This window comes from Delphinus delphis, chromosome 9 (genome assembly GCF_949987515.2).
Source record: "Delphinus delphis chromosome 9, mDelDel1.2, whole genome shotgun sequence".
NCBI lineage: Eukaryota > Metazoa > Chordata > Mammalia > Artiodactyla > Delphinidae > Delphinus > Delphinus delphis.
In genome coordinates this window covers 19485260-19510626 of record NC_082691.1, presented here as the reverse complement: position 1 = coordinate 19510626, position 25367 = coordinate 19485260, and the positions used below count along the sequence as shown (strand labels likewise).

Below are 25367 nucleotides of genomic sequence, written 5' to 3'. Positions count from 1 at the left end.
GATAACAGAATGGACACAAGCAGAAAGAGAAGAGTATTAAAGTCACTATTTATTAAGTTAACACCTGGCTTAGTATGTGCAAGCATCACGCTAAATATGTCACATGAATTCTCAATTAATGCTCACAGTAACCTTGTGGGATACTTTCATTAATCCCGTTCCACAAATGAGAAAACTGAGGCACCAATGGGTTAAATCAGGGGTCCCCTACCCCCGGGCCACAGACTGGTACCAGTCCGTGGCCTGTTAGGAACCAGGCTGCACAGCTGGAGGTGAGCGGCGGGCGAGGGAGCGAAGCTTCATCTGCATTTACAACCGCTCCCCAATGCTTGCATTACTGCCTAAGCTCAGCCTCCTGTCAGATCAGCGGTGGCAGAGCACGAACTCTACTGTGAACTGCGCATGCGAGGGATCTAGGTTGCTCGCTCCTTATGAGAATCTATCTAATGCCTGATGATCTGAGGTGGAGCTGAGGTGATGCTAGCTCTGCGGACCGGCTGCAAACACAGATTATCATTAGCAGAGAGGTCTGACTGCACAGAGACCATAATAAATCAACTGCTTGCAGACTCATAATCAAAGCCCTATCAGTGAGTAGCAAGTGAAAACAAGCTCAGGGCTCCCAATGATTCTTCATTATGGTGAGTTGTATAATTATTTCATTACATGTTACAATGCAATAATAACAGAAAATAAAGTGCACAATAAATGTAATGCACTTCCATCATCGCAAAACCATCCCCCCACCCCCCCAAACAGTTCCGCGGAAAAATTGTCTTCCATGAAACCAGTCCCTGGTGCCAAAAAGGTGGGGGACCACTGGGTTAAACAACATGCTCAAGATCACACAGTCACTAAGCAGCAGGACTGGGACACGAAGCCCACACCACTCTGAAGTGCACAGAGCCCATCTCAGGTGCTGTCTACTTGCTATCACCTTTAAGACACACTGTGCAGTAGACCGCAGTGTTATGACTCCTTGTTCCCTAGAGAGAACAAACATTCAGGAAAGATAAACCACGTTCTCAGCGGACACGGCAGCAAGCTGGCTGGAACCCAAGTCTTCTGACTTCTCAGCCAGGGCCTTTCCTCTTCAGTGTACCTGACACGTGTGATAGTTTTAAAAATACGTTCATCACAAATTATTTAATACAACTCTCTTCAAAGGGCAGAACCTAACACTCCCCTCAGTAACTCACTTTTTTTTTCTGATACATTTTATTTTATTTATTTTTAACTGTGTTCCAGTTTCAAGTACCTCACTTCTAACAAATACAATGTGGCAGAAGTGACAGGTGTGAGACTTGCCAGAGTAGGTCATAAAAAGCACTGCAGCGTCCTCCTTGTTCTCTTGGCTCCTCACTCTGGATGAAGCCAGCTGACATGTTGTGAGGACACTCAAGGAGAGGTGCACACGGCGAGGAAGCAAGGCCTCCTGCCGCCAGCCACGTAAGCAAGCCCGCGTGGAAGCGGCTCCTGCAGCCCCAGCCCAGCCTTCGAGTGACTGAAACCTGAGCCAGAGCAGCCCAGCTACGCTGCTTCTGAATGCCCAACCCTCAGCACAACTACGTGGCAATAAATGTTCGTTTTATTAAGGCACCGTGGTTTGTGGGGGTTTCTTTTTCAGCTTTAAGTATAACTGACAAAACTGTAAGATATTTAATGTGTACATCCCAGTAATTAAGCCACTATGTTTTAAGGCAATTTGTTACACAGTAATAATACAACCAGGAAGGAAAACAAGTATCTCACACGTGACCCACACCTTGCCATCAAAATAACAGTGAAACTCAACTATACTTCAATTTAAAAGAAACCTAACAGAAAAAAGTGTAGGTTCAGCAGGTCGCCTGTCAAAAGAAGTTGTGGACTAAGGGGCAATTTCTCAGATTTAGTTTTGCCCTGTGTAATATGGTAGATGATAATTTTTTTCTTATTTTAAAAATCCTCCCCATTTTACAATAATCTTTCCATTACCTTACCTCTTAGAGTCACTATGAGGATTACATGGAAGAATGTGTCCAGCACTTGGCATGATGCCCAATATGCAGTGAAAGTTCAGTAAATACTCACTGTAACTAATCTTGTTTCTTTAATCTGCCCTTCACTAGCAGCTTCCCTTAGACTTCTTAAAAATTCCCAATTCTCAGTAGGGAGCACCTCCATTACAAACCTAAGTTGTCCAAGAGTCTTTTTCACTGGTCTTCATTTACTTCACTTACTCCCCTGCTTTATCTAAAACTCATCCACGACTGTCCCCTCCTTTGGCTCCCAGAGAATGAACTAATAATAACAGGGTCTCTTCTGGCCTCTACTGCTGCTGCTGCTCTCCCTGCCCCTTCGAAATGCAGGTTATCCTCAGAGGTCTCTCCTTGGTCCTCTCCTCTTCATTCTCATACCCTCAATGATGACTTTTGCAGATGCTCTCTGACTCCGAAACATATCACAGCCTCTACTTCTCATCTGAGTCACAGATCCCAATTTCCCCAGCTCAAGAGCCCCACGTGAATGTCTCACAAAAACCTCAAACTCAACAAAATCTGATTTTTTTGCATCTCCCCTTACTCCTCACTTTTTCCCCCTTCTTCCCATGCCCAGCCCTGCTTCTCCTCCTGTGTTAACAGACCAAAATCTGTGAAGTCAGAGGATGAGATGTCCAAAGTGTTATTAAAATCTTCCCCCTTCTGCTTTCAATAAATGTATGAGGCACTGTGTTAGGTGCCAGGGATACATGGCAAGCTGGACACACCGCCCACCAAGAGCTCACAGGCTAGCATGCTTCCAGTCAGCTGCTAAGCCCTAACGATTCCTCTGTGCAGACTTTTGTGTCCATCCCCGCCTTTCCATTCCTACCGCAGCCACCCCTCCTCTGGCACCTGGACCACCGTGATAATGTGGCCATGTTTCTCCCTTCAGTCTCTGCCCTCACCTCAACCCATCCTTCACAGAGCTGCCCATTCTCTTTCTCAAGCATGTGATCCTGCTATTCAGCCCCTCAAAAGTCTGCAGTGGTTCCCACTGCTTACAGCGAAAGTCAGAATTCCCTCACATTACCTCGACGGCACTCCATGATTATTCCACTCAAATCACCTTCTGCACCCTGCTATACACTCCACAGGTACACTGACATTTAGGACATCTCATTCTCTCCCTAACACTCGCGCCTGTTTACTAGCTATTCCCTCAGAATGTCATGGCGTCTATGAAAATTCCCTTGTGTAGCCATCCGAATTAACTGATCCTTCCCTTATTTTACACAGCACAATGCCTGTACCTCTATTTGCTATCAACCTCTTCCACTTTCTATCACTGTTAGTTGTTTACTTGCCTGTCTCTTTGACTACATCATAAATCCGACTGCCACTAATTAACTTGGCAATCCTGATGAATCATTGCATTATCTAAGGTTTAACTTTCTCATCAGTAAAATGAAGGGTTAGATTAACTAATTGTTAAGTAACTCCCAACTCCAAAGTTCCATAAGGATGAGTCTTATTTATCTTTGAAAAAGGCAGAATAGCACAGCTCTAAGCTTGGTCTTGGTAGTCAGACAGGTGGTTCCGAATCCCAGCTCTACAACCTACGAGCTCTCAACAATGGGCCTGCTACTTAACATTTCTGGGCCTGTTTCTCATCTGTAAAATAGAGAATAATTAGAATTCTTACAGTTTAAAATTTTTTTTTACTAACTGCTTTAGTCAGATATAATTCACAGATCACACAATTCACCCGTTTAAAATACACGACACAACGACTTTTGGTACATTCACGTACCTGTACAACCATCACCACAATCAATTTTAGAATATTTTCACTACCCCAAAATGAAACTCATATCCATCAACAATCACTCCCCGTTCCCCCCAGCCCTAGGCAATCACTATTTTACTTTCCATCTCTATGGATTTGCCTCTTCTAGGTATTTCATATCAATGGAATAATATAATGTGGTCATTTATCACTGGCTTCTTTCATTTAGCAAAATGTTTTCAAGGTAAACGTATGTTGTAGTAAGAGAACTTCAATTTATTGCTAAATAATATTCCATTGTGTGGATATACTACATTTTTTAAAATTTTATTTATTTATCTATTTATGGCTGTGTTGGGTCTTGGTTGCTGTGCGAGGGCTTTCTCCAGCTGTGGTAAGCGGGGGCCCCTCTTCATCGCGGTGCGCGGGCCTCTCACTATCGCGGCCTCTCTTGTTGCGGAGCACAGGCTCCAGACGCGCAGGCTCAGTAATTGTGGCTCACGGGCCTAGTTGCTCCGCGGCATGTGGGATCTTCCCAGACCAGGGCTCGAACCTGTGTCCCCTGCATTGGCGGGCAGACTCTCAACCACTGCACCACCAGGAAAGCCCAGGATATACTACATTTTGTTTATCCCTTCAGATGGACATTCAGTTGTTTCCACCTGGCCATTAAGAATAATACTGCTCTTTCAGTTTTAAGTAATAAGAAAATGCAACTCCACCTGGCTGAAGCAAAAAACTAAAAGTCCAGCAGGCAGCCCTTGCTTCAGCACAGGTTTAAACATCATCATTAGGACTGACTTTTTCTCCATTTCTTGGCTAGGCTCTGTTCTCTGCTCAGTTTTGGTGACAAAATGGCTTCAATAACTCCATTTCACATCCTCTCACAGTCATGCCAACAGGAGAAAGCAAAAGCCCTGGGGTTAGCTCTGTGTGGGCTGCCTCGCTGTGGCCCGAGAGTATAAAACACTAAGTGAAATAGGCTGTGATCTATCCTTGGGAAATGGGGAAGGGACACAAAGGATGTGAACCAAAAACAGATAAGAGATAAACACCACACAAAATTGAGGCCTCTTTCTGGGAGGATAAATGGATTCTGAACAGCTGAAAAATTTTAAAGCCCAATTTTTAAAAACAAAAAAATAAATAAATTTTAAATAATAAAAACCCAACTTAAGGTTGTGGTGACAATGAAAAATAAATGCATATTAAGCATTTAGGAGAATGCTTAACACACAGTAAGTACTTAATAAATGTTAGCTGTTATATTAGCTATTATCTGTATTAGATGAACCACATGAAATTTGATGGAATTTGACATTTAAGAGAAAAAGCCAATTTCATATAGCCCCGTGTCATATATACTCAGCTTAAAATTAAGTCATGTTCAGCCTGCTCTTCCATAATGAAATGTAAAACTGCATCTCAACAGAAGGAATGAGGCTTATTTTCAAAATTTTTTAAACTTCAGTTTATAGAGTCAGAGGAATTTCTCTGCTCTTGTGGAAAATATGAGAGGCAAAGTATGGGAAAGAGAAGTCTCTGAGACCAGTAGTCTGTAAAGCATTTCCTACACTAACAACAATACATACTGTGGTTCAGGCCTGACAGCCACCTTAATCCTTTATTAGCCAAAGCTCTCAACTCAGTCTATTAAGAATTCTTTTCATAGGAAAACATCACTTTGATTTCTTAATATAAGCTAACAGGAAACTAGCACTCCTTTAATAAAATGTAATTTTTCAATCTTGCCCAAAATACATTTATCTCATAAAACAAGGGTTACCAAATGGTTATTTCCCTCTTGGACAGTCTAAACATGATTAAAAAATAATTTTTAAAACTACTACCAGGATCACCTATTCCTTTTATCACGTCTTAGTCTCCTCCCTGTCCCCTTGGTCTAGTTTCAAATTATAGACCTAGATAGAGATCACCTGTTATGAACAATGAATACTTTCTTCATGATTTCTATATCTGATGGTAATTTTGTTGCTCTAATTCACTGTGAGGGCCTATGCTTACACAACATTATCTCCTATCAATATTAGAGCATAAGCCCTTCCTTCCTTATTCCTGATCAACAGTAAAGTCTCTGCTCTGCCCCAAAAAATAAATAAATAAATAAATACAGCAGTTATTACTGAGAAAAATAAAGATTTAAGCTGGCTAAAATAACTGAAAACATATTCATGTTTAGATGCTTAAGAAAATTTTATAATACTTCCAGTTTTCCCTTTTGCCTATTATAAAAATTCCTAAAATACAACTGAAGCACCATAAATAACTAATAGCTGCCACTTACCATTTACTATGTACCACACACATATTACTTTATTTAATCCTTACATTTATTCTCTGAGAGGTATGATTAGATCTATTTTAAGGAAAAAAAAATTGAGAGTTAGAAAAATTAAATAATTTATCCAACCCCACTGAGAAAAGTGATGCCTTCAAAACTTGAACCCTGGTCAGCTGCCTCTGGCAACAATATCAGCCTCAGCAAAGAATATTCAAAGACTGATCAAACTTTAGGAAAAGGGGAAACTATTACTTCTTCTCAGCTAAGTTGGGGAAGTGAGATAGCCTTTGCCTACACCAAGTAAGAGGATTCAAACGTTAAGAGTAAAATTATACAGCTCAGGATCCTCTGAAAGGTAAATGTATCCTCGAGTGTCCCTCAACTTGATCGCAATGACACTGCAGGTAGTGAGCATCAGTGGAGCCAAGGGGAAGAGAAGAACAGTTCTACTATTACGGTTATACCTACAGGGTGCTGATGACTACAAAAGGATATGGAAAGCCTCAGCCTTGTAGCTACTGAAAAACAAAAACGAGTTTTTAAAGCTAAGATAGAAAACACAGTTAAACCTTTTTTTAAAAAACTGTCTTATCGTATACTAAAAGTGCCTACATAAAGCAACTTCTCTCTCACTCCTACCATACATGCACATGATAAAACAGTCCAGGCCCTTGTGACATATTAAAAGTAGTCTCGGGCTTCCCTGGTGGCGCAGTGGTTGAGAACCTGCCTGCTAATGCAGGGGACATGGGTTTGAGCCCTGGTCTGGGAAGATCCCACATGCCGTGGAGCAACTAGGCCTGTGAGCCACAACTACTGAGCCTGCGCGTCTGGAGCCTGTGCTCCGCAACAAGAGAGGCCGCGACAGTGAGAGGCCCGCGCACCGTGATGAAGAGTGGCCCCTGCTTGCCACAACTAGAGAAAGCCCTCGCACAGAAACGAAGACCCAACACAGCCAAAAATTAATTAATTAATTAATTAAAGAAAAAAAAGTAACAAATGTTCAAGTACAATTGGTGTCTTAAAAAGAAAGAGCAGTCTCCATTCAGAGAAAGAGAATATATTTTCTTTTCTTTTTTTTAAATTTATTTTTATTTTTGGCTGCATTGGGTCTTCGTTGCTGTGTGGGCTTTCACTAGTTGCAGTGAGCGGGGGCTTATCACTGCGGTGGCTTCTCTTGTTGCAGAGCATGGGCTCCAGGTATGCGGGCTTCAGTAGTTGTGGCACGTAGGCTCAGCAGTTGTGGCTCACAGGCTTAGCTGCTCTGAGGCATGTGGGATCTTCCCAGACCAGGGATCAAACCCATGTCCCCTGCACTGGCAGGCAGATTCTTAACCACTGCGCCACCAGGGAAGTCCCAAGAGAATATATTTTCGCCTTTCTTTTTCTGACAGTAAAGGGAGGAATTTAAAAATAAAAATTTAAAAGTAAGGTTCTTGGCTTCCCTGGTGGCACAGTGGTTAAGAATCTGCCTGCCAATGCAGAGGACACGGGTTCGAGCCCTGGTCCGGGAAGATCCCACATGCCGCGAAGCAACTAAGCCCATGCGCCGCAACTACTGAGCCCGCAAGCCACAACTAGTGAAGCCCACATGCCTAGGGCCCGTGCTCCGCAACAAGAGAAGTCACTGCAATGAGAAGCCCATGCACCACAATGAGTAGTCGTCTCCGCTCGCAACGACTAGAGGAAGCTCATGTGCAGCAACAAAGACCCAACGCAGCCAAAAATAAAATAAATAAAATTATTTTTAAAATTAAATAAATAAAATAAAAATAAGGTTCTTGGGAATTTCCTGGCGGTCCAGTGATTAGGATTCCGTGCTTCCACTGCAGGGGGCCGAGTGGCAAGGTCAAAAAATTAAAATTAAAAATTAAAAACAAATGAACAAAAAAACCCCACAACTCAAGAATGACCTTTGGCTCCCACTGAATTGCCTTCTTCCCACTTTCTGGACAAATCCTGAGATTCCCTACTGACTTCTCTCAACCAATCCCAGTCAGGCAGTCCCCCAACCTAAGAGACGGTTGATAAAACAAAAAGTGCCTCAAGTGCTTTGAAACCCCACGCATTCATGCGTAATCTGCTTTAACAAATCTGTAAAGTCATGTATTTTCTGCCTCTAGGAAGGTATGAAACAAAGGAACTTTGGATCACAAAATGTTCATTACCTTCTGTGGTGATAAAACTTCCAGATGACCCCACAGTTGAAACACTGCCATAGCATTTAACAAACTAATAAACAAAAACAAAACAAAAAAAGGTTCTTGCAATAATCTCTTTAGGGGCTAAAAACTTTACCTTCTGTTTAGTCCCAGAATGGCTTGCTTTCTGCAGACTAAATGGTAGTTTCAAAAGCCAGTGAATCAGAATCCAGGACTCTAAACCAGCACGGTAAACTGGCTCAGGAACTAAAAGATAATTGACTGCAATCAAGTAACTGCTTCTTCAGTCACCCTCACTGCTCCTTCACTGAAACTTCTCTACTGAGAGAGAAAAAGAGAAATAAAGGCCTGAAGAATTTTAAGCTCTGTTCCAAGAAGCTGCCTTGGAAAGCACTACAGTGGATGAGGGAAAGACCAGGTGGTTAGGACCAAGCCCTCACCTGCCAATTCTCCCAGAATAGAGCCACTTTTTCCTCTTTACATATGATAGAGTTCTATGTAAATTTTTTTTTAAAAAGCATTCTGAAAAAAAAAAAAAAAGCATTCTGCAGGAATTCCCTGGTGGTCCAGTGATTAGGCCTCTGTGCTTTCACTGCCAAGGGCCCAGGTTCAATCCCTGGTGGGGGTGGGAATAAAAGCATTTTGCTACTACAAAGCAAGAGTGAAAAACACTTGTTCAGATGCTCTCTAAAGTCCTGGCTACTTCACTGCATTCTCAGATTCACAGCCTTATGCAATAAATTTCAGGTGTGAAAGACACAGTCAATTTTATATCAGTGCTGCAATTAATGTTCAGTTACATCCCATTTTAGGATAAAACACAACACGCATGCACCCCCCACCAAAAAAAACTATCAACGGGATATTCTAAAAATAAAAATAATCAATAGGATAAGATTCCCTGTGTAAGTGGTGGCAACAGCTGACTGACAGCAGAAACAATAGCAGCAAGCTGTGTTCCGTGGATGTCACAAGCAACAACAGCACCTGCCAACCAATGCAAGCAGCCAGGCACAGGAGTCCCAAGAGCCAGGCAGTGCTTTTCAGTGCATTGTCTGTCTTATCTCTTCCACATCTCAAACTTCTGTTTCCTGGGGTTACAGAGGTATCCCTGGGCTGCAGTCTGTCTTTACTCCTTCTCCCACCCTGCCTAGTTCACACAATCATCTCGGGGCACATCTACTACACTGAGGTACCACAGGGGACGTGACACCCACACACCACGCTCAGCTAAGGCGAGTAACAGTCTTGTGTGTCACAACCAAATTTAAAGCCATCAATAATCTCATCCACATGTTCCCTTTTGTCCCTATCCTTTTAGGCTCCACATTCTAAGACCCTAACTAGAGAATTCTAATGCCTAAAAATACTTACATTAAGAATATGTCCAAGAATTAGCTGAAATAAATGCACTCTGGAATTGATAGGCCAATTATTAATTTTAAACTTATCAGCAAAGCAGTTTGACTATAAAGATATTCAATGTGGAAGTGAATTCAAACACCAGGGACAAAACATTACATTTTGTAGGATTTATCCAGTAAGGCTAAGAACTCAGCATAAAGTATCATATATGCCCAAGTATAAACCATGGTCTTTTCCCAGAAATTATCCCGCAAAAAAGAAGTAGTTCCCTTAGATTCTAGTCCTTATAAAGACTTTATAATGATAGACTGCTCTCTCAAGTACCTTATTTTTAACATAATAAGGCAAAAAAAAAATCTTCAAAAGGAAATGAACAATCAGGATTACAGTAATGCTAGGCTTGATGGCAGAGGGTAATAGAATGACCATTCCTAGAGGACCCTGACTCGGAGGAGTCCTGGTGAGACCTAGAAGAGAGGGGAGGAGGGATGAAACACTCTTCATTGACTGACGATTGATTAGGGAACTGTCCGAAATCACTTTAATCCATACTAATTTAGGAGACATCAACCCAATATAATTAATTTTAAAAGAGGCAAATAGGGCTTCCCTGGTGGCGCAGTGGTTGAGAGTCCGCCTGCCGATGCAGGGGACAAGGGTTCGTGCCCTGGTCCGGGAAGATTCCACATGCCACGGAGTGGCTGGGCCCATGAGCCATGGCTGCTGAGCCTGCGTGTCCGGAGCCGGTGCTCCGCAACGGGAGAGGCCACAACAGTAAGAGGCCCGCGTACCGCAAAAAAAAAAGAGGCAAATAATTTCAACACATTTTTGGAATTATTCCTCCTCATTAATGCTGTACACAGCCTTTTAAAAAGCAAGTCAAGGGCTTCCCTGGTGGCGCAGTGGTTGAGAATCCGCCTGTCAATGCAGGGGACATGGATTCGAGCCCTGGTCCGGGAAGATCCCACATGCCGCGGAGCAACTAAGTCCCTGTGCCACAACTACTGAAGCCTGCGCTCTATAGCCCGTGAGCCACAACTACTGAAGCGGGCGTGCCTGGAGCCCGCGCTCGGCAACAAGAGAAGCCACCCTAATGAGAAGCCCGCGCACCGCAACGAAGAGTAGCCCCCCCTCGCCGCAACTAGAGAAAGCCCACGTGCAGCAACGAAGACCCCATGCAGCCAAAAATAAATAAATAAACTTATAAAAAAAGAAACTAAATATCATAACTAAACATTTGACTACTCCATCTATATCTCTAAAATTTATACTTTCAAGTTGTATAGAATTTTAAACTTTTCATTGGGGAGTTAGGGGACTTACAACCAAGGCCATCTTATATTCAGGTACATAAAGTATCCGATAATACAAAGTCAATGTGAAATGTTCCCCTGGAGACATACACAACGGAATAGAGCACGCCCGCCAAAACAAAGGAAAGAAAGAAAAAAGACCTGCTAATAGCCAGCCACACAAATCACTCTAAGGCCACCAGCCTAGATTAGACCGTACCACCTTTAACCTTGGCTGACAGCGCTCCTGGAATCAAGGCAGGGTACAAGCTTAAAAACCTGGCAACTGCAGGTAATAACTTTTCTTTCTTTGAAAACAGAACACAAGATTTGGTGGTAAAAATCTGGGGACCTGTTAGACCTTTGATACAAACACAGAGCAAGACAAAAATCTCTTTAATTCTTAGTCATCAACACAAAAAATACTTTATCTACCTGGACCAGATGATGAGACAAAGATAGGTAATTTCTTTACAAACTGTCAAGTTTAAAAAAAGAAAGAGGGAGGGAGGGAAGAAATACTAACCCCTGAAATATAAAGGCCATCAATGATGAACTAAATTTAAAAATCTAATGAACTCTTCTCAAATCTTATTCTCCTTAAACTTCCCTATCCCATATATTGCTATTTACCCTCTTTAAGCTGATCTTTAGCTTCCCTTCTCTTATTCTGTCCAATGGCACTCTCCAAGTTTCAGGCTCCAGCCCTCTTCTCTCCTCCCCCTTCTCTTCAGTAAGCTGATCTTGCCGTCCTAATTGTCCTCAAAGGTGTATTCTACTCCCAGCCTCCCACCTCCAAACCAACTCTCCTTATCCTCCTTTAGGATATCTGTCACTTCAAATACAGTGTGCCTAAAACAAAATCTCTATCCCATCTCCAACCAACTTCTCCCAACTTTCTTAGTCTTCATTAAGTGTAACATTTTCAGTAAAACTGCCATTGTTTTTATTGCTTTCCTGTTCATGTCCCATAATTAGTTAGTTCTAGCCCTGCTGACTCTTCTTTAAAAGAACTTTTCAAAATTGGAAGTCTTAAACAGGTTCACTGTCTTTGACTCAATATTTCCATTTCTAAGATTCCACATAATCTGAGAAAATCTGAAATGCAGACAAAGATATTCGCTGAAGTATTATAATGCCTGAAACAGTAAACATGTTTCCAGCAATAAAGAAATATTTAAACAAATTAAGCAGTTAAGTAAATTAGAATATTACTCAGTCACTAATAACTGGTTATGAGAAAAAAATTTTTAACTTCTTTTTAAAAAATATTTATTTATTTGCCGCACCACACGGCATGTGGGATCTTAGCTCCCGGACCAGGGATCGAACCCAAGACCCCTGCATTGGAAGCCCAAAATCTTAACCACTGGACCGCAAGGGAAGTCCCGGTTATGAGAAAATTTTAAGGACATTAAAAATGTTAATGACAAAATGTTAAATAAGGAAAGCAGCATACAAAATCATACATGAGATGATTAAGTAACAAAAAACACAGGGATGAAAAAAAGACTAGAAGGAAAAATAACAAAATATTAATAATGTCCCATTTGTATCATGCTGGATGGTGACAATGTGAGTCATTTTTGTTTTCTTCTTCTTTTTTTTTTTTTTGGCCTGGCCACAAGGGATCTTAGTTCCCCAACCAGGGATTGAACCCAGGGCCCAGGTACTGAAAACACCAAGTCATACCCACTGGACCACCAGGAAATCCGTTTGTTTTCTTCTTTACATATTTCTATAGTTTCCAGATATGGTACATAATATTTTAAAAATCAGGAAAAAAGGGGACTTCCCTGGTGGTGCAGTGGTTGAGACTCTGCGCTTCCAATGCAGGGGGCCTGGGTTTGATCCCTAGTCAGGAAACTAGATCCCACATGCTGCAACTAAGAGTTCACATGCCACAAGTGAGGAGCACGCTGGCTGCAACTAAGGAGCTGGCAACCCATAAGTAAGGAGCCGGCCTGCTGCAACTAAGACCCAGCGCAAATAAATAAATAAATCTACATTAAAAAAATAAATAAAATCAGAAAAAAGGTAATTTTTTAAATGTGTTTCCAATTCAAGACTTGTCAGGTCTCCCTAAATTAATCCTCAAAGTATATATTATTTTAAACTAAATAGCAAAAATAAACTGGAGAAGGAACTCAGAAATATAATCTTAATGTATGTAAGAAATGCCCAAAAAATTCTGAAAACAAGAGTGACAAGGTGGGGGGGGGGGGGAAGAGTGACAAGGTGTATATAGGAGATGTGGGAGAGCCCTTGCCCTACCAAAGCCTAAAACGTACTCAGAACTACAGTAAATAAAAAAATAGGGAATTAAAGCAGAAACAGAGTAATCAACACCTCAATACTCATACATGGAGAGATGCAATAGCGTTGGGGTGACCAGCCAAATCATTTAGAAAAAAATAAGACAGCAATAACCACAGCCTAATAACCACAGCCAACCTTTACTGCACACTTACCACGGGTCCAAAACCTTGGGGCCAGATGTCACTGCATTTCAGTTTCTTGGGTTTTCCAAAGACAGTATGATATTGGTGCCTATTTCATGTACTATGTAAGACTGCAAGGTCTAGGAGCATGTTTTTAAAACATGCAGCCTACAGCCTTCCTGTTCTCAGAGGAAGAAGAGATCTCCCTTCCGTACAATACAAACCTGTGCTCTGATCACATCCCCTCCTGTCAACTCAGGGCGTTTGCTCCAAATTCCCCTTCTTGTCATTATTTTCAACCTCTCCCTTTCTACTAGCTCCTTGCCATTCGCTTACATTTGAGAGGGGAAAAAACACTCCTCAGGAACCACTCCCTTGCTACCTTTTCTCCTTTACACAAAGAAAGCTTATTCAATTAGTAACCTTTTAAAAAGAAAAAACAAAAAGACTACAGTGTCATCCCATTCACTCATAGGGCTGCAAGCTCCCTGTGGCCAAAAGCACTGTGCTGAGACTACTCCAGGTGTGGGCTCTAATGATTTCCTAACTGCCAAAGTCAAAGGCCACCATCAGGGTTCATCTCACTTGAATTATTTTGCAGACTGTGCTCTTCCCTTCTTGAAATGCCCTTGGTTTCTGTGATTCAACTTTCTCCTGATTCTCCTATCCCTCTGGCTCCTCCTTTACCCTACCTATGGCTTTCTTCTCTTCACATTCAACACCTTCAGCCAGCTGCCACCAACACTATACCCAACAACTCCCATTTGCATTTCTAACCAGAGCTCTTCCCAGCGCTCTAGCGGTTAACACTCACCAATGTCTCTAACTGGAAGTGAACCACACACCTGTAACTGCCTAACAAAAGCCATCATTAGCTTTTCCCAAAGCTGCTGTGCATTCTTTACCTTGAGGAATGGCAACACCATCCACAAATTTAGCTAATTCAGAAACCTGGGATTCATCCTAGACCCCTCCCACTCTCCTCCCACATTAAATTGGACACCAAATGCAGTGAATTCTACCCCCTTAATACCCATCAGTCACCTGAAGCTGGATCTCTTTCCTCTAAGCCATTCTCTACACAGCAGATAGAGTAACCTTTCTAAACATCTCAATCTGTACCCACAGCAATGAGCCCCACTCAATGCTCACCACATCCTGCACCCCAGCCACACTTCCCTGCTTGACATTCCGAGAACACAATCATGCCACTTACACCTCCACATGTTTACGCCAACTGCAGCGTTGCTTTTGCTTGGAAGGCCCTCACCCTGCCACCTATTTACTTGGGAAATTATTATTGGCTCTTCAAGATCCAGTTTAACACAACTCTGTGAATCTACTAAAACCTATTGAACTGTGCACTTTAAGTAGATGAACTGTATGGTATGTAAATTATATCTCAACAAAACTCATAATTTTCTGTGAGAAAAAAGACTTCCCATCCGATTTTTTAAAAATAGGCAAAAGACAAAACAGGTACTTCACAAAATAAAAAATTTCAAATGACCAATAGACATACGAAAAGATCTTCGAAACCATCACTCAGGCAAATGCAAATTAAAACCACAGTAAGGTATCAGTACATATCCAGAAGAGCTAAAATTAAAAAGAATGACATGATCAAGTATTACAAAGATGCGGAACAATCGAAACTTCATACACTGCAGGTGGGAGTGTAAAGCAGTTCAATCAAAACTATTTCATAATATAACTGGGAAAAAAATCTCTGCAATTACTACTAAGACTAAGCATACACCTCTTCTATAACCTAGCAATCCCACTGCTAGAGTATATCCCCAAGAGAAATAAGTGCTAATGTCCACAAAAGGACATGTACAAGAATGCTAACAGGGGGCTTCCCTGGTGGCGCAGTGGTTGAGAGTCCGCCTGCCGATGCAGGGGACACGAGTTCATGCCCCGGTCCGGGAAGATCTCACATGCCGCGGAGTGGCTGCACCCGTGAGCCATGGCCGCTGAGTCTGCGCGTCTGGAGCCTGTGCTCCACAATGGGAGAGGCCACAGCAGTGAGAGGCCCGCGTACCGCAAAAGCAAAACAAACAAACAAAAACAAAAAAAAGAATGCTAACAGGGACTTCCCTGGTGGTGCAGTGGTTAAGAATCCACCTGCCAAGGCAGGGGACACGGGTTAGAGCCCTGGTCCCAGAAGATCCCACACGCCGCGGAGAAACAAAGCCCGTGCGCCACAACTACTGAAGCCCACGCGCCTAGAGCCCGCGAGCCACAACCACTGAAGCCCGCGCACCTAGAGCTCGTGCTTCGCAACAACAGAAGCCACCGCACCACAACGAAGTGTAGCTTCCGCTAGCCGCAACTAGAAAAAGCCCGCGCACAGCAACAAAGACCCAATGCAGCCAAAAATAAAGTAAAATAAATTTTAAAAAAGATTTTTTTTAAAAAAAGGTGTTAAAAAAGTAATTTACAACCAAAAAGTGTAAAGAACCCAAATGTCCATCAATGAATGGATAACTACAACACAGTAATATCAACACAATGAAATGTTACTTGGCAATATAAAGGAATGAAGTACCAATACATACTACAACATGGATGAACCTTGAAAGCATTATGCTAAGAGAAAGAAACCAGACAGAAGATCATATGCTGTATGATTCCATTTATATGAAACATCCAGAATAGATAAGTTTATAGAAAGAGAAAATAAATTAATGAATGCTGGGGTCAAGGGAGAATGGGGAATGACAAGCAAGTACAGTGTTTTTTTGGGGGGGGGTGATGAAAATATTCTGGAATTAGATAACAGTTGCACAATTTTGTGAATATACTAAAAAAACAGCAAGTTACACACTTTAAAAACTAAATTCTTAAAAAACCAATTTTACAGTATGTGAATTATGTTTCAAGAAAAAAGTTACATGTGAGGAAAAAAATCAATAAAAACCAAAAAAAATCTTTAAAACATTTTATACATATGCACAGGTCCCAAAGCAAAAATCTATCCCAAGCCATGTGATTTAGCTAATTCTTAAGAATTAGGTCTTCCCTGCTAGCTCTTCCCTGCTGCCTGTTACAAAGCAGCACAATTAATAATTAGCAAACTAAACTCACTGGAACAATCTGACAAGCTAACAATCTCAGTTCAGAAATCATAATCTTATTTCTGACAACTACAAATTCTAGTGTTCTAAAAAGGCTGCCTATAGGAACTGGCGCAATTCACAAAAGCTCACAGAATTGAACTGAATTAAAATGAATGAAGTGCCACTTGCACATACAAGCATATGACAAAAGTAGATCATATTACATCAAGCCAGGCCCATGTAGTCACATAATGCAAGTCTGCCAGTCATTATATTAATATAGTTTAAAATTAGATCTATTACTCTCTTTCCTCCTCTGGAGAATTAATCAAAAAGCAAAAACACTGGGCATCAGGAGACCTGAATTCTGGTCCAAACTAAGCTAGTTGTGTGACCTTACCCTCTATTAGAGCTGTCTGTAAAATGAGGAATACCTCCGAGGCTACGAGTCTCCTGAAGTCCCTCTACCATCACCTCTCCCCCGTGCCACTCTGTGCACCCAGAGTCAAGTCATCATGGTTTCCCCACGTACTATGGAAGGCCAGCTCTCGGTTTCTACTTCTCCCCACCCGCTATAATCCATTCTCTACATTGACAGCCAGTACTCTTTTCAAAACAGGAATCAGATCCTGCCACTCCCATCCATATGCCTCCCAGGTGCCTACAAGGCCAGGCCCTACCCGTTCTGACTCCTCCCCCCTCACCATCCTCTTGGGTAGCACTCTAGCCACTCTGACCTTTGGGTTCCTCCAACATTCCTAGCCCATTCCTCTCCAGGGCCTTTGCCACACTCCCATCTCCTCCGCCTTATTCTAACTTCCGTTCAAATGTCACCTCCTCAGAGAACTGAGTGTGGATTCTGGTCCAAGCCTGCTTAGATTCAACTTAATAGCTGGACATGTTACTCACTCATGCTGTACCCCCGTTTCATCTGTAAAGTGGTAACAACAGTGCCTACCTCACAGAATTATCAAAAGGGATAAACGCATGTAAAGTAAGCAGCAAATAGACTGGCACGGTTTTCAAATGTCATCTATCACTATACTTAAGGCACCCCATCTTCATTTTCTCCCTCTCCCTGAGCACTGTCTGGAACTGCCTTCTTTGTCATTCGCTTTAGGGTTCCAAAACCCCCATAGAATGTAAGCTTCGTGAGGCGCTTGCCTTGCCTTGTTCAAAGCTCTACCACCATTTCCCAGGAAAGGCATGCACACACTTGTTGAATATATGAATAAATCAATCACATCAAGGATTCCTTTAAAATAATACTGGCTTGATTCAAAGAATTAAGTGAAAAACTGCCTCAAACAGTTATGTAATGGGGCTGGTCTCCTCCTGGTCCTTGCAGACTGACCAGTTCATTTAGTCACTGGCTGAGGCGTTTCTGTCAAATCTAGTCACATAACTACAACAGACAACGAAAAAAGCTAATAGATTAACCTGTGAGAGTAGAAGTTGAATACCGTGGATATATGCTAATTCTCTGTAAACATACCACATAAATCCAAACTGCAGCACACCAAAAAAGGCTCTGGCCATTAGGAAAGTCATACCCTGAAATATGAAAATATGAAACAGTGACTTTAACTAAAACTGTTTTTCTACATGTACATATATATATAAAAAACATAGTTATATATATCCACCTACACACACACACACACACACACACACACACAGAGCCATCCCCAAAACTAGGGGGATGCTTTTTTCAACTCCTTTTAACTTTTCTTAACAAAATGGGCTATGTGGGAATAAATGTTTTGAACTGAAAGTTGTGCCCCAACTCAGGAGCCTAAACATTACAGTTCTCCTTACTTATGGACTAAATTTCCATCACTCACCAAAGGAAATCCCAAATATAAGGTTCTGATTACTAGTATTAATTTTTAAAGCATCTAAAACTAACAAATATCCATTGAGATTTAACATCTTAAGACTCCAACATCTAATTTTTACCCACCAGGTCAAGCCCTTAATAAATATTTTTCCCTCGCTCTAGTAGTTTTTTTTAATTGTTTTTTTAAGAAAGGCTTTATTATGTCGGTGTCTACATTTTATGAAATCCTTAACATAATTTCAAGTTATATTCCGGTTTGAATGAACACAAATCCTGTCATGATACATCACATTAGTAATGACTTAGGCAGTTTTCATAGACGCCACCAACGGTTATGAAATTCGCCAGGCTGAGACCAAAGCGAAGAAGGGAAAAAGCCTAGGAATGCTGCAGGCTAGTCCCCCAAAGAAAACAAACCAACCAAAAATGCTTCGTGATTTTATTTAAAGATGATCACGGACGATCCCCATAATACCAAATATATACCACAGAGTTCTTTCTTTCTCAAATGGAAGAGTGAAGCCACAAATCTAGGAGGAGGAGTAATCTACGCTGGTAGATTCTTCAAAATTAGGAAAGAAAGGGAAAGGAGACGCGGCGGCGCTCTGCGGTCTCGGAGCCGCTCTCCAGGAAAGGCTTCCCGGGCGCCGGCCGCTCCCACTCCGGTCCGCGGCCAGGCTGGAGGTGGCTGGCGGCTGGCATGTTTGAAATATCACCACCCTATTCATCGCCTCCCGGCACAATGAGGCGCTGGGCAGCCGCGCCGAGGACCGCCCGCGCACACGCCCACCCGCCCCGCGCAGCCCGAGACCCGGGCGCAGCCGCGTCGCAGCGAAGTCACGCTCGGCCCGGGCAGAAAGTTTCGGAAAAAAAACCAAGCGCCGAAACGCACAGGTTTCAGAGCTGAACTCGTGCCAGGAACACGCCCGAGGCAAACCACTTGACAACCAGCTCCGGTTTTCAGCAGAAAGGCCGAGAGGCGGGGGCCGGAGAGGAAGAGGAGGCAACACACACACACACACTCTCTCTCTCTCTCTCTCTCTCTCTCTCACACACACACTCGGCTCCTCTTCCTCTAGGGCCCCGGCGCCCAGGTGGGAGCGATACCGCAGCCTCACGCCCGCACGCGGCGCCGGGGCCCGGGCAGCGGACGCCAGCTCCTCTCCCAGGAAGGCCCGGGACCCCCGGGCCACCTCGGCGCGCAGGAGAGGGTGCGCACGCCCGGCGCTTCCTTCCCCGTCCGCCCCCAACGACCGCGGAGACTGGGGGCCCCAGGGGCCCGGGGTCAGGGGATGCTCGGCGGGCCGGCCGCGGGCTCGCGCGCGCCCCTCCCCCCGCCCCTCCCCCCGGGCCGCCCGCGGGGCGCGCAGGAGGCGAGAGCCGGCGTCCCGGGGGATCAGCTCGCCCGCCCGCCCGCCCCGGGAATCCGGGCAACTTTCCCCCGCGCGGTCTCGGGCTAACCCCGACCGGGCGGAGGCGGGGGTCCGGGGGCTAGCGCGGCGTGGACTCACTTTTTCGGATGTTTCTCTCTTTTCGGCCTCCGCTTTCGGGCCTGAATGGCCAGCACTGAGGAAAGAAGACACACATTAACGGTCGGGCAGGCCGGCGCGGGGCCGCGTGGCGGGGAGAAGGGGACGCCGCGGGCCACTCACCTTTCCGGGAGCTCATCCCGACGCGGGGGAAGTGGGGCGGGGGGCTTCGCGGCGGCGGCGGCGGCGGCGGCAGCGGCAGCGGCAGCAGCTGCACCGGCAGCAGCGTCGCGGGAGCCGAGCCGAGCCGAGCTGCAGCCTCCACTCACTCCGCCGGCCGGGAGGAGGCGGGAACCGCGCCTGCGCCGCCGCCGCAGCCGCCGCTCCCGCGGGGGGCCCAACAAAACCCGCCCCCGGCCGGCCCCGCCCCCGCCCCGCCCCGCCCGCCAACCCGCAACCCCCCCGCCCGGTGGGGTCGAGACCCCCGTGCCGGCCCCGCCCGCGCGCCCGCACCCACCCGCCTAGCCCACCTGTGCGGAAGTGACCCCCCCCACGACCACCACCACTCCCTCCCATGCCTCCTCCACCCCAGCCCGCAGCCCGGGCCTCCGCCTCCTGCGCCCCTGCGGCTGGCCCAGGCCTCCCGTCCCTCCTGGGCACGCGGCCTGCGCGACCCTCCCTCTCCAACCACAGCCTCTCTCCTACCCACCCCGGCGGGTCGCGCCGCCCGCTTCTCCATGCGCCCTTCCTTGGCCGGCACCTCCGCGGGTCTCACACCACCTCTCCTCACGCGGCCTCTTCTCCCCCTTTGCTCCTCTACATCCTTGCATCCCCATGAGCGCCGCTTCCTCCTCTCTGGCGGGTGTGGAAAGGGCACAGGACCAAGAGCTGGGAAACCTGGGTCTTTCACTAGCTGTGTGACCTTGGAAAAGTCATCTTATCTCTCACCTTTATCTACCCCACAGGATTGCTTGAGTGTAATGAAGGAAAAGATGCAAATAGCACAGATAGTAGGATTAAGCTTTTGCACATGAATTAAGGTCCAGTTCAATAAATTCCATGTGTCTAACAATTCAGCACAACAACCCACCAAGGAGTTATTTCTTACAAAGAGGAAACTGAGTCCTGAAGAGGTTAAACAGTTTACCCAGCAATGATTCAAATTTAGGCCTACCTGACTCTAATCAAGTTGATTGGGGGATAAAATAACTGCAGTGATCCGTTGTTTATTTAAATAATTATAATAGTTTTGAAAAATATTCATCCTGACCATTTACCCTCTCAACTATATTCTTAACTGATCAGAGTAGCTAACCTTACTATAATGATCTTAAACCCACTAGAACAGCGCTGCTTGAACTTGAAGAGCTTTTTACTTTCTCGATTTTTTTATTTTCAAACATATCAAACGTACAGAAAAGTTATGAGAAAAATACAGTGGCCACCCATATTACCCCATATTCACCAATTTTGAATATTTCACCACATTTGCCTTCCCCGTGTGTACGGGTTTTTGGTTTTGTTTTGTTTATGATCAATCATTTGAGTTTTTTGCAGGCTTTTACCCTTTACCCCTAAGTACTTCTATAAGTATCTACTAAGAACAAAGATACTCTCCTATATAATCAGAATTCCATTATCCAAGAAAATTTCATATCATTTTACTATTATCTGTAACAGCGGCCATATTCAAATTTTCGAAATGTCCTTTTTAGCTGACTTTTTTCTCAATCCGGAATACAATCAAGGATCATGCATTGCATTTAATTGTCATGTCTTTTTAAGCTCCTTTACTCTAGAATAACCCGTTTTTTTCTTGTTTTTTTTTCTTTTGTAACATTCATTTTTTTGAAGAATTCAATTCTGTTTGCAGAATGTTCCTCAGTTTGTATTCATCTGTTCCCTATTAGATTCAAGTTAAATAATTTTGTCATGTACACTGTATAGATGAGGTTGTGTTCATCATAGTATGCTGCATCAAGAGGGATACGATGTCAGTTTGTACTATTATTGGTGATGTTATATGTAATCATTTCTCCATGGTAAAGGTACCTTTTTTCCTTCGTATTTAAAAAGTAGTCTGTGTAAAAAATGGGCAAAAGACTTGAACAGACATTTCTCCAAAGAAGATATACAAATGGCCAACAGGTACATGAAAAGATGCCCAGCATCATTAGAGAAATGCAAAGCAAAACCAAAATGAGATATCACTTCACACCTACTAGGATGGCTATAATTTCTTTTTTAATGAAAAATAAGAGTTAGTGAGGATTTAGAGACATTGGAATACTCATACATTACTGCTGGGAATGTAAAATGGTGCAATCACTGTGGAAAACAGTTCCACAATTCCTCCAAAACCTAAACATGGAATTATCAGCAGTTCCACTCCTAGGTGTATATCCAAAAGAATTGAAAACAGGTACTCAAATCCTTGTACCCAAATGTTCATAGCATCACTAATCATACTAGCCAAAAGTTTAGAAACAAATATCCACCAATGTATAAACAAACTGTGGTATCGACATACAAAGAAGTATTTTTCAGCCATAAAAAGGAATGAAGTACTGGTAGGTGCTACAATATGGATGAACCTCAAAAACCTTATGCGAAGTGAAAGAAGCCAGACACAAAAGGTCATCTATTGTTCTATTCCATTTATATGAAACATCCAGAATAAGCCAATCCACAGAAAGCAGATTAGTGGTGGCCCATGGCTGGGGGGAGGGGAGATAAGGAGCAACTGCTTAATGGATAAGGGGTTCTATTTTGTACCAATGAAAATGTTTTGGAGCTCGGTAGAGCTGGTGGTGGCACAACACTGGAAATGTACTAAATGCTACTGAATTCTTCTCTCTAAAATGATTAACATGTTAGATGAATTTCACCTTAATTTTTTAAAAAAGTAACCTGTGGGGTAATACTTTGAGATTGTGTGAGTATCCTCCCCCAAGAATCCTTCACTCCATGGGCTAGCATCCATCCATGATGTTTGCTTGAATCAAGTATTACTATAGTGGTTGGAGAATAATGACAATATAATCCTATCCTTCCATCTCTTCCAACTATGTTAATTAGGTGAGCTTTCATTCCTCCTGCCACCCCTTTGTTTTCTGTTTATTTGGGGCTTGATTTTTGTGGGGTTTTTTGTCTTTAGTATCAATATTGACAGTAAACACTGTCACTTTGAGTTTTGATTCTTGAATTGTCCCATATTTGACCAGGGAAGATGCTTTCAACTTGCAGTGTCTTTGGACATGTCCCAATCCATTTTTGAGCACCTCTTTACTTCCTGGCACAAGATATTCCAGGAAACCTTGTGCTTTCCCTAACTGAGTCTTAGAACAAGCCATTTCTCCCGTTTTTGCTCCTTCTAAAAGTTGATCAGAAGCTTTGAAGCCAAAGAAATCTGAGTTTGAAACCATTTTCCTTTACTATTTTTAACAGCTTAAGATATAACTCACACACCACACAATTCACCCATTTGAAGTACAGAATTCAATGGTTTTTAATATATTCACATGGCTGTGAAACCACCACCACAATCTAATTTCAAAACATTTTTGTCACCCCTAAAAGAATCTCCATACCCATTAGTTGTCACCCACCATTTCCCCCAACCTCCCTTTGCCTAAGCCCTGGCCAACCATCTCCCTTCTGTCTCTATAGACTTGCCTATTCTGGACAGATCATAAAAATGCAATCCTACCATTGTGGCCTTGTGACTGGCTTCTTTCTCAGCTTAATGTTGAAACCAATTTCTGCTGCTTAGTGGCTTTTTTTTTTTTTTTTTGGTCGCGCTTGGTCTTACTTGCGGCAGGCAGGCTCCTTAGTTGCGGCTTGCCAGCTCCTTAGTTGTGGCATGCAAACTCTTAGTTGCGGCATGCATGTGGGATCTAGTTCCCTGACCAGGGATTGAACCCCGGCCCCCTGCATTGAGAGCGTGTAGTCGTAACCACTGTGGCACCGGGGAAGTCCCTCTGCTGCTTAATTTTTGCATAACCTTGAGTATGTTACTTAATTACAACATCTGGAAAACAGTAATAATATCAATACCAATCATCCCAGATCAATATGATAATCTACTAAGATAATATTCAATAAATAGTAATTATCATGAACATTAGTTGGGAGACACATACCCAATCTGCTGGATCTTTTGCATTCATTTATTCTCAACAAATACTTATCAAACACCTGTTGTATAGCAGGCATTAGTCTAGGTATTGAGTCTACAGCATGGAAAACACACAAAAATCCTGCCCTCATGAGGCTTACATTCTACTGCCAGAAGACAGAAAATAAACAAAATAAATATGCAAAAATATATACTCTGTTTACTAGATGGTGATAGCGTCTAGGAAAAGAAAAACAAAACAAAACAGCAATCTGTTGCGAAGGTGTTTAGGAAAGGCCTCACTGGTAACGCTTATTTAAAGACCTTAAGGTGATCTTTTTTTTTTTTTTTTTTTGGCCATGACGTGTGGCATGAGGGATCTTAGTTCCCTGACCAGGGATCCAACCCAGGCCCAAGGCAGTGAGAGCAAGGAGTCCTGACCACTGGACCACCAGCGAATTCCCCACCTTAAGGTGATCTTGCCAGGCTTTTTACTTCTATAAGTTAGGAGAGAACTATATTTGCCACCTAGAATATTTGCGAATTTATTGAATTAAAATACACCAACCTAATTATTAATGAACAACTTTACACATACTATATTAGATGCTTAAAGAATGATAAATTGTAAACCCAGTCCCTGCTGATCTGGAAATTAAAAATTTCTTTGAGATGCCTCAAAACGTAAAATGACATTTTGAAGGAGATACAAAAAACAAGAAACACAATAACAGGAGTTTAATTTTTTCTACCATCATTTATTTATACATATATTAATTATGTGAATATTATAATTAAGAAGGGAAAGTATTAAAACTAGATGTAGGTTTCTGTAGCAGTCCAAAATAAATGAAAAGGGCAGTACGTATGCATTTTTCCCCAACCTCGCACAATGGAATTCAAGATGAACACATCATATTAATTTTTATCAAATATAAAATAAAATTAAAGAATGCTATAAATCCAACTGCACTCCAATATTTCCAAGTAGAGTTACTAAATCATGTTGTATCTTAGAAGGTATATTTATTATGTCATAGAATTGGAATCGGACTTGAGAGGTCATATAATGCATCTTGGGGCCTTTAGCCTCCTTCTAATGGTCCCCCAACACTTTTAACTTTTTAGAAAAATTTCTTTATATCTTATGTACACCTTCTATTATGAAAATTAAGCCTGTTGCTTGTAATTTCATTATAGTGTGTTTCTCAGTGGCACTAGCACCATTATAACAGTGTAACACAGAAGTCAGTGCACAGAATAGTAGAGCCAAACGGTCAGAGTTCAAATCCTAGTTCTGTCATTAGCTGGCTAACCTTGGACAAGTTTCTCAGTTTCTTTGTGCCTCGGTTTCCTGATCTGCAAAATGCAGAGTAATATTACCTACCTTATACGTTTGTTGTGAGGATTAAATGAGTTATTTCACATAGAACGCTTAGAGAAGGATCTAAGTGTTCCCCCCAAAATTAGGTATTCATATTTATATGCATATTAAGACAGGTATTACTTATCTATTGCTGCACACCAAACCTCTCCCAAATTTAGCAACTTAAAACGACAAGAATTT

General features: G+C 42.9%; 1 protein-coding gene across 3 annotated transcripts in view; it reads right to left on the bottom strand.

Annotated features, from left to right (window-relative positions):
- The window catches only part of SRPK2 (SRSF protein kinase 2), a 224331-nt gene extending 204325 nt beyond the window's left edge, over positions 1 to 20006 (bottom strand). For all 3 annotated transcript variants that reach the window (XM_060020283.1, XM_060020281.1, XM_060020282.1), the window contains exons 1-2: positions 19867 to 20006; positions 19726 to 19780 (exon numbers count right to left, since the gene is read on the bottom strand). The gene's annotated coding sequence lies outside the window, so the exon portion shown is untranslated. The remainder of the gene's footprint in view (positions 1 to 19725; positions 19781 to 19866) is intronic.
- Positions 20007 to 25367: the final 5361 nt, after the last annotated feature.